The following is a 6,987-nucleotide window of genomic DNA, read 5'->3' on the forward strand; positions in this document are numbered from 1 at the left end:
ATAATTTATTTCGTTGCAAGTAATTGGAAACGTGTTTACAAACAACTCGCTCCAACATCCATCACAACTTTTAATTAGAATTTGTCTATAACTATACGTTTATGACCTATCACTTTTAAAAAAATGCAATTAATTTACAATTTTCCTGTCGTGTAGGAAATTTGCTTTGCTGAAATTTAAAAAAAAATATTATTCTTAAAAGGAATAGCCACTTATTGTTTTAAATCTATATTGTTTGTTAAAAGTTGATGCGCTGATAATATACTGAGAAACCCTACCATAACGACTCCATCTAAGAACCCATAAACATTTAATGCTAGCCAAACCTGCGCAAGTTTTAACAATGACGCTAGGTGTGTCAAGATTTCCAAGGGCTTCATTCATATTTCTGAGCATCTATTTGCATAGCAACTAAAAAAAGGCATCTAGTGTATATTGAGAAAGTTTGTGCCACAAGTGGTTCGAATGAGATATGGATTCGTAAAAAAATCAAAAGTTTCTTAAATTATTTTAATCTAATTTCATTGTTATCAGCAGTTTTCTAGATGTGAATGGAAAAATAATAGACGTTTGTAACTTCATTTATTGTTAGTTTCTATACATAGATGTACATTATAAATAATGATCAATTCAGATTACGCTATATTTTATTTTTTGCAATTACCTATAATATTAGGACATTTCAGAATCATAATCATGTTTAAGCTAGATTTATACCTATCGTTAGGTTAGGATACAGTTGGTATATCCAACGTGATGATTTTTTACGTTATTTTTGTTCACCTTTATGAAGTGCATATTTCCGAATTGGTTTGTTTGGAAAGAGATATAGTCTACACGGCATAATCACCGTAACATGAGCATCAGTTTCAATATGATAAAACTGCTCATCTATTTTTTAAACGTTCCTTAAATGGTCACGAATATAAGATTTCTTATTATTAAATATCAAACCATAGCTTGCAGTTTTCTTGAACAAACGTTGTTTTAATACAATGTTTTTTTCCAAATTATTTTCGATATAGATATTTTTGAATACCTCATCAACAACACCAAGATTTACCCAAATTTAATTTCATTTTATATCGTCTAACATCAAATTAAACTTGATGATGTCAGCCACGGGCTGTTTTTCGGATGTATCCTAAGACATCTTAAGCAATTTGGACACACTTTCTTGGATTGGTGTCTTTAAAACTTTACACTATTGTTGGAATGCATAAAAGGAAGCTCCCTTTCGATTGAAACAAATCTGGTTTAAAAAAAAATCGGTTTGTATTTCCATAGTTATGGGATATTTAACAGTCATATTTGACACTTCATATTTCTACAGTGCTCTTTTGTTACACATAAATATTCCATTTATTTCTCGCAACAATTTCAATGTGTAGACGCTTGACGCAGAAACTTATTGTTTCAGTTGTGGCACATCAGAATAGCAGCAATTTTGGCTGAAAGATAGGTGCAACAATGTGCTTAAGTTAGTATTTACCTTTGTTGGTTCATGAATCACATTTCAATGTTCATATTTGCCGTTTATTGTATTGTTATTTGTACAAAAGAGGTTTAAACAAGTATTCTGAGAGTATTGCATGGCAATACATAGTCCTCTACCTCTAAAAATTCATCGTACCGGAACAAAATGCTAAAGTGTTCTCTAAATTGTCATGGTGTAAACTATATAAGAAATATCATGTCATTATCTTCAAGTATGACGAAAAAAGTGTGGAAAACTGATTATTTGCGTGAATTTTCTAAGTCTAAAGACCGTAACTCTGCAAAATAATCATCCGAATGGAACAAACTTCGAACTTGAGCTGTAACTTGTCATGGTCAAAATATATACCAAATATCAAATCAATATCTCCAAGCATGACGAAAAAAAAAGTGTGGAAAACTGATTACTTGCGTGAATTTTCGAAGACCAAGCACATAAATTCTCTGCACAAAATCTTCAGACCGAAACAAAATTGTGTGGAAAACTTATTTGGCGGTCTGATGGATGGAAAGACAGACAGACGGACGAAATGCAAGCCTATAGTCCCTTTCGATTTCGTCGGTAGGGGACTAACAAAGGTCGCCTATAATTATGTTATCATTCAAATCAAGGGTAAACTTATTGAGAACATATGACTCGATGTGTCTTAAACTAGTGGACTTAGACTTGGTTCAATATCACTACTGTAATATTTAATACGAATTTGGAGTCTTAGAAAAGACACAATTTTAAAATTGTGATTCATGCGTTTGAGAATCAGTAGGACCTTGTGCACGATGGAGATGGTTTGGTGAGATCAGCAATAGTGCGTACACAATTTGGACTTACCAATAGACCGATCGTCAAACTGTACCCAACAGAGATTAATTCTAATGACAATGATGAATCTCAAATTCTTAGAAGGAGTGTTTGTTTACAAAACCGTAACCAAAGACTGTAATTATAACAGAACTATTTTAAACGCACCTTGATTTAAGAATTGAATGCTTTTTTTTGTAAATTTATTGGGGTGTAAAAGCGTCGACCGAAGTACATTTTGTATGAAGCGCTGAAGCGCTTCATTCTCAAAATGTGCGCACGGTCAACGCTTTTACAACTCTATAAAATTACTAAAAGAAGCATTCGATACTTATAATGTGAACATGAAAACATACGGAAGCGTATTAGCGCCACGACATTTTTTTTTATTTTTTCCTTCCTATCTTTGCGTTATAACGCAAACCTTTGCAATATAACGCAAACCTTTGCGAAATAATGCAAACTTTTGCGTTATAACGCAAACATTTGCGATATAACGTAAACCTTTGCGTTATAACGCAAACATTTGCGAAATAACGCAAACCTTTGCGTTAAAACGCAAACCTTAGCGTTAAAACTCAAACCTTTGCGTTATAACGCAAACCTTTGCGATATAACGCAAATATTGGCGTTATAATGCAAACATTTGCGAAATAACGCAAACATTTGCGAAATAACGCAAACATTTGCGTTATAACGCAAAAATTTTGATTGCAATTATTCATTAAGTTTTGTATTATGTCCTTCTGTCATTAAATTCCGGTTGTGATTTAATTAATAGAAGAACCATAAATACAAGGCCAAATCATTACTTATAAATATGCATAGGAATAAGGGAATACTTAATGTGCAAAAAATTGAAAACAACACGTTTAACAATTTCATGCGTCCGAAGCGCTTTTCTGGATTTACCTTCATCAGGAACGCTCAAAGCTAAACATTTGAAATCCGAGGAATGTATAAGTACCGAAACAGTTGAAGAGATATATGACAAAAATACCTAAAACGAATAGCCAAATTCATCTGAGGTCAACTTTGCCTGAGGGAGTTAAAACCTTAGTTTCTTTATAATTTCAAAATTTATAAACAGACAATGAAACCTTTTGCGTTATAACGCAAACATTTGCGATATAACGCAAACATTTGCGAAATAACGCAAACCTTTGCGAAATAACGCAAACATTTGTTTTATCTTATTTCTTATTTAAGGTTCAAAGGAAGCAGCTGTTATTAATGGATAAGGCTGCATATATTAGAATGAATCACCCTTTGTACTCATTGCAAAGTAAAATGCTTGAATATTTAGAACATATCATTGATTAATAAAGAGCAGGATAATACATGTATATATATCACAAAGAAAATTGAGTAATTTGAAGTTATCACGATAAAATAAAAATCTACCCTGCTAATATAGCTATGAATATACCTCCAAAGTAAGCTCTCGTTTGAGATTTTTTCTGAATAATTCATTTTAAAGCAGAAAGATCAATTTGTCTATTTGAATTGATAGTTTCACAATTGTATGACATTATTTAGCCCTGATCTACTTAATTAAAATTTTCAAATTTTGTTCTTTCAATTAAAATATGCCTATTTTCTTGTTAAATTATATAATTTTCTGATACAAAAACCATTCTTAATTAGTGTATAATGGTACTGCCATGATTTATAACAAACCTTTCTAAAATTGTCTGTTTATAAATTTTGAAATTATAAAGAAACTAAGGTTTCAACTCCCTCAGGCAAATTTGAACTTAGATGAATTTGGCTATTCGTTTTAGGTATTTTTGTCTTATAGCTCTTCAACTGTTTCGGTACTTATACATCCCTCTGATTTCAAATGTTTGGCTTTGAGCGTTCCTGATGAAGGTAAATCCAGAAAAGCGCTTCGGACGCATGAAATTATTAAACGTGTTGTTTTCAATTTTTTACATCACTGGGTCGATACCTCTGCTGGTGGACTATCAGTCCCCGAGGGTATTATCAGCTCAGTAGTCAGTACTTCGGTACTGACATGATTTATAACAAACCTTTCTAAAATTGTCTGTTTATAAATTTTGAAATTATAAAGAAACTAAGGTTTCAACTCCCTCAGGCAAAGTTGACCTTAGATTAATTTGGCTATTCGTTTTAGGTATTTTTGTCATATAGCTCTTCAACTGTTTCGGTACTTATACATCCCTTGGATTTCAAATGTTTGGCTTTGAGCGTTCCTGATGAAGGTAAATCCAAAAAAGCGCTTCGGACGCATGAAACTATTAAACGTGTTGTTTTCAATTTTTACATCACTGGGTCGATACCTCTGCTGGTGGACTATCAGTCCCCGAGGGAATCATCAGCTCAGTAGTCAGTACTTCGGTACTGACATGATTTATAACAAACCTTTCTAAAATTGTCTGTTTATAAATTTTGAAATTATAAAGAAACTAAGGTTTTAACTCCCTCAGGCAAAGTTGACCTTAGATGAATTTGGCTATTCGTTTTAGGTATTTTTGTCATATAGCTCTTCAACTGTTTCGGTACTTATACATTCCTCGGATTTCAAATGTTAAGCTTTGAGCGTTCCTGATGAAGGTAAATCCAGAAAAGCGCTTCGGACGCATGAAATTATTAAACGTGTTGTTTTCAATTTTTTGCACATTAAGTATTCCCTTATTCCTATGCATATTTATAAGTAATGATTTGGCCTTGTATTTATGGTTCTTCTATTAACTAAATCACAACCGGAATTTAATGACAGAAGGACATAATACAAAACTTAATGAAAAATTGCAATCAAAATTTTTGCGTTATAACGCAAATGTTTGCGTTATTTTGCAAATGTTTGCGTTATTTCGTAAATGTTTGCATTATAAAGCCAATGTTTGCGTTATATTGCAAAGGTTTGCGTTATAACGCAAAGGTTTTGCGTTATAACACAAAGGTTTGCGTTATTTCGCAAATGTTTGCGTTATAACGCAAAGGTTTGCGTTATTTCGCAAAGGTTTGCGTTATAACGCAAATGTTTGCGTTATATCGCAAATGTTTGCGTTATAACGCAAAAGTTTGCATTATTTCGCAAAGGTTTGCGTTATATTGCAAAGGTTTGCGTTATAACGCAAAGATAGGAAGAAAAAATTAAAAAATAATGTCGTGGCGCTAATACGCTTCCGTATGTTTTCATGTTCACATTATAAGTATCGAATGCTTCTTTTAGTAATTTTATAGGGTTGTAAAAGCGTTGACCGTGCGTACATTCTGAGAATGAAGCGCTTCAGCGCTTCATACAAAATGTACTTCGGTCGACGCTTTTACACCCCAATAAATTTACAAAAAAAAACATTCAATTCTTAAATCAAGGTGCGTTTAAAATAGTTCTGTTATAATTACAGTCTCTGATTACGGTTTTGTAAACAAACACTCCTTCTAAGAATTTGAGATTCATCATTGTCATTAGAATTAATCTCTGTTGGGTACAGTTTGACGATCGGTCTATTGGTAATTCCAAATTTTGTACGCACTATTGCTGATCTCACCAAAACCATCTCCATCGTGCACAAGGTCCTACTGATTCTCAAACGCATGAATCACAATTTTAAAATTGTGTCTTTTCTAAGACTCCAAATTCGTATTAAATATTACAGTAGTGATATTGAACCAAGTCTAAGTCCACTAGTTTAAGACACATCGAGTCATATGTTCTCAATAAGTTTACCCTTGATTTGAATGATAACATAATTATAGGCGACCTTTGTTAGTCCCCTACCGACGAAATCGAAAGGGACTATAGGCTTGCATTTCGTCCGTCTGTCTGTCTTTCCATCCATCAGACCGCCAAATAAGTTTTCCACACAATTTTGTTTCGGTCTGAAGATTTTGTGCAGAGAATTTATGTGCTTGGTCTTCGAAAATTCACGCAAGTAATCAGTTTTCCACACTTTTTTTTTCGTCATGCTTGGAGATATTGATTTGATATTTGGTATATAGTTTGACCATGACAAGTTACAGCTCAAGTTCGAAGTTTGTTCCATTCGGATGATTATTTTGCAGAGTTACGGTCTTTAGACTTAGAAAATTCACGCAAATAATCAGTTTTCCACACTTTTTTCGTCATACTTGAAGATAATGACATGATATTTCTTATATAGTTTACACCATGACAATTTAGAGAACACTTTAGCATTTTGTTCCGGTACGATGAATTTTTAGAGGTAGAGGACTATGTATTGCCATGCAATACTCTCAGAATACTTGTTTAAACCTCTTTTGTACAAATAACAATACAATAAACGGCAAATATGAACATTGAAATGTGATTCATGAACCAACAAAGGTAAATACTAACTTTAGCACATTGTTGCACCTATCTTTCAGCCAAATTTGCTGCTATTCTGATGTGCCACAACTGAAACAATAAGTTACTGCGTCAAGCGTCTACACATTGAAATTGTTGCGAGAAATAAATGGAATATTTATGTGTAACAAAAGAGCACTGTAGAAATATGAAGTGTCAAATATGACTGTTAAATATCCCATAACTATGGAAATACAAACCGAATTTTTTTTAAACCAGATTTGTTTCAATCGAAAGGGAGCTTCCTTTTATGCATTCCAACAATAGTGTAAAGTTTTAAAGACACCAATCCAAGAAAGTGTGTCCAAATTGCTTAAGATGTCTTAGGATACATCCGAAAAACAGCCCGTGGCTG

This window comes from Mytilus californianus, unplaced genomic scaffold, assembly GCF_021869535.1.
Source record: "Mytilus californianus isolate M0D057914Y unplaced genomic scaffold, xbMytCali1.0.p SCAF_4, whole genome shotgun sequence".
Taxonomy (NCBI): domain Eukaryota; kingdom Metazoa; phylum Mollusca; class Bivalvia; order Mytilida; family Mytilidae; genus Mytilus; species Mytilus californianus.